General features: G+C 42.1%; 1 pseudogene; it reads left to right on the forward strand.

The window, feature by feature from the left end:
- Positions 1-1294, forward strand: part of LOC102831678 — an 11903-nt pseudogene extending 10609 nt beyond the window's left edge.
- Positions 1295-3718: the final 2424 nt, after the last annotated feature.

The following is a 3718-nucleotide window of genomic DNA, read 5'->3' on the forward strand; positions in this document are numbered from 1 at the left end:
TAGGTTTTGAATTGTTTCCAATGCTGTATCTATCATATTTGATTGTTCCTGTAGCACTTTCCTGACTTCTTCCTTATTTTTCTCAACTCCATTGTGTAGTTTTGATACATTTTATAATCATTTTTCTGAATTCCTTCTCAGGCATTTACAAAACCTGCACATCTTCCAGTATGGAGTGTAGGTCTACTTCCAGCTCATTTGCCTCAGTCACTTTATCTCATTTCTGGACATGTGCAGATATGGTCATCTTCTTCTGTTTTTTGGTCATATTCAGGAGTTCTCTTGGCCTTAACACTTAGACCGGTGTGTATTTTGGTATTTTTTTATGCTTTCTGATTGCCTCCAGATAGATTTGATCAGGAAATACGCTTCCCTTTTCACTCTTCGTCTTGAGAAATTTCAAGATGCCACTGTTGGTTGTTTTGACATAACTTAGAATTTAATTTTCGGCCTATTTCCTTTTTTGTCTGCCTGTCCTGCTACACAATCCCAGTTCAGGCCTTTTTTCTAGTTATAAATAGTTCAGGGCTGGCTGTGGCCGTTTGGTTTTAAGTGGAAACTGTCTCTTTAAATTTAGAGGAGATCTGTGCGCATGTGTAGTAGAACCCTCCGAGGGTGGGGCTGGGTTGTTCACTAGCTCAGGCACCCCTATAGTCACCAGAATGGAGGTGCACAGACAGCAAGGGTCCAATGATCAGATACCAAAAGAAAAGAATGTCCATACCTTTATCTCCGTGGTTCTGTCAGGCATCTGACAGGCTCTGATCCTTCCCCAGCTTGGTCTCACCCAAGATGGTGGCTCTTAGAGCAGCTGAGCATCTTGAGTTAGAAAGCAATGAATTTCTTGCTTCTGCTACAAATTCCCCTAGCTGTAAGCCTTCCAACCTTCTAAATATTCCTTTATATGTGGTTCAGAATTCTGGGGCCATCCCCTCAGTCTGCTTGGTCCTATATTTTGTGTTGTTACTGATGGAGCTCCTTACGGCACTTCCACCCGATCCACCATCTTGTTTGTTCTCCAGCAACATACAAATTTTTATCTGCATAAAAAGTCTTAGTGGTGCAATGGCTAGTATAAGTGTGTGTTCGAGTATCCCAGACTCTCCCACACATATAAGTAGTGGATCGAATGCTAGTCAAAGGAAAAATGGACTCCATGATGTCTATTTGAACACTTTCACATCAGAAGAAATGGCATTCCACTTGGACAATGGTGGAACTAGAAAGCATCCCTCACCCCAGTGTGATGATGTCATTAGACTCACCAACCCATAAACACAGCAGAATGATCTAGACTGCAAACATTTTCCACACCCACCATGCTGCTTAAAAGCCACTTGATCCTCAACATATACTATTATTGCAATGGAGACATGAAGCCATCATCCCTTGTTCACTGTTTAAGACATGTGAATTCTACAGTGGTTGCCATAAAGGAAGTGTATGTAGGTGCTATGAGACTAAAAAAATGACCAGGACCCAATCTGACAGACATTAGTTTATTACAGAAGAGAAAACAAGAGATGGTTTGCTGATAGGCAACTTATTGACATGGGACATGGACAGCTGTCTGAGTGGTAGCCGGCTGGACAGTGAAGTTTTTTCGCATAAGGTACGTGGGCCAAGATCTTTTTTATATCATGGGGTATACAAGCTTCTCATACATCAGGACAGTTAGTTAAGGGTGGTATGTGTAACAAGGAAAAGGTAGGAAAATCACAAGGTGCAGGGCTTCCTTTCCCTTTGTAAAGAACAAAGAGTTTGGGTATGTATAGCAGGAGGAGGGGGCTGTTGGCTTTTTCTCGCATTAGCATAACTAAAGCATGAGAATAAGGAGTTTCAGTATGTATAGCTAGAATAGGGGGCTGTCTGATCCTTCCCTAGACAGTGGGAGTAGGGGGAAGAGATAGAGGAGATATGGTTTGAGTTGACATTAATGGAGCCATTTTGGAGCATTCAGTTTGTGTCCCTATAGGGTAGTTACCACTCTTTATCAGGAGTGGGTTAATGTGCCAGACTGCAAAGCTGTTTGAACTGCAATGTCGGTGGTTCAAGCTCACCAGTTGCTCCTCAGAAACCTTATACAGGGTCGTTATGGGTCGGAACTGACTTGACGGCACTTACCAACATCAGGTCCCTCTAGCTTGAAGTTTTCACAGGAGTTTGGGTGACTACTTTGGGAATAGGTCTCCTAAACAGCATTGGGTTAGGGACCACTAAATGGGGCTAAACCTAGTCTTGAGTCCCAAAACCTTGACAAATGGTTTCTTGCATGATGGGGATTCAAAAAGCTCCTGTTTGGCAGTTTCTCTGGCCCCCAATCCTGAACTGATTAATTCAGCCCCTCCCCCTTCTTTTTTTGATTTATTTTTAATTTTATCCCCCTTCTTTTTGGTAAAAATAAAGCCCAGAGTGTAAATTAGAATAGTGCACATTTGAAGTGAACTGGTATTCCTAGCTGACCATGTACCCTGATACTATTGAATGAAAGCTTGGCCATTTCCATCCTGGGACATGATCAAGTCTTTTTCACCTCAGAAGTACATCCTACAAAGCTCAATTAAAATCTTTTGAAATGCTCCAGGATGTCTGCCCCAGTGGGGTTCAGTGCTCCTTCTCAGTGCCCCCACAGCTCTGGGTTCCTCCTCCTTTCCCTTGTCTATGAGTTCCTAGATGACAAGGACAGGGCTGTGTCCTTTTCTCTCATTTAGGATGCGTCAAAGGGACTTTATGAGCATTTCATGAACTGAATTACAAAATTATGACTTTTGGTTGTCCCTTTCTCATCTTCATCTCTCTTATTATCCCTTACTCCCCCATCTCCCATTTTCCCATCTTGCCACCTCCACTATGTGCAAATGGTTAAAGCACTAAGCTCATAACCAACTGGTTGAAAGTTCAAGTCAAACCAGAGGCATGTAGGAAGAAATACTGGTGTTCTACTTACCAAAAATCAGCTGTTGAAAACTGTGGAACACAGTTGTACTCTGACACACATGGGATCAATAACAACTAGTTTTTACTATATCACAATTGCATCCCATTATCATCATGTGTACCGATCGTCTACATTTGATGGGGAGTATCCTCTCTATCTATCAAAATACTCCTCTTAGATCTGACATGCCACCTGCCCTTCCTATCTCTAAACTTCTCCCTGGGTTGGGACAGCTCTTTCCCAGGGCACCAGCAAATCCGCTTCATAGTTGTGTAACATGTATTCCCATGTAATTTCCTCCACCACTGAAAGGCTAGATAAAATTTGTCACTCTGTCCCCAGCACTTGGGCTGGATACACACTGGTTCCTTGGTGAGACCCAGCACTCAGGTTTGTCACCCAGGTTAGGCAGAGCAATGTGTGGAAGCAAGAGGAAAAGTTCAAAACTGTGTGTGTTTTTAGCTGTGGTTTAAAATGAGAACAATGAGACAAAGAGGTAAGTTTTGAAATATTTTATTAAAAACAAAATAGATATGATAACCCTTAACAATGCCTCACCTCCCAGTTTGCTGACCAACCTCCCTCTCCCAGGGATCTACCTAGATGGTTCTGAGGCCCAAACACTGCCTTTCAGCTATGACAACTGTTCTCCTTACTCAACTGGAAACCAAAGTTCCATGTTCTCCTTCAGCTTCTGATCTGCCTTAAAATAAAAATACCCCTTCTTAACTGACTTAAAAATAACTTTCAAAGATTAAAAATTGCATTTGTGTTTGTGTG

The sequence above is a fragment of the Chrysochloris asiatica genome, unplaced genomic scaffold, assembly GCF_000296735.1.
Source record: "Chrysochloris asiatica unplaced genomic scaffold, ChrAsi1.0 scaffold00239, whole genome shotgun sequence".
NCBI classification, from domain to species: Eukaryota; Metazoa; Chordata; class Mammalia; order Afrosoricida; family Chrysochloridae; genus Chrysochloris; species Chrysochloris asiatica.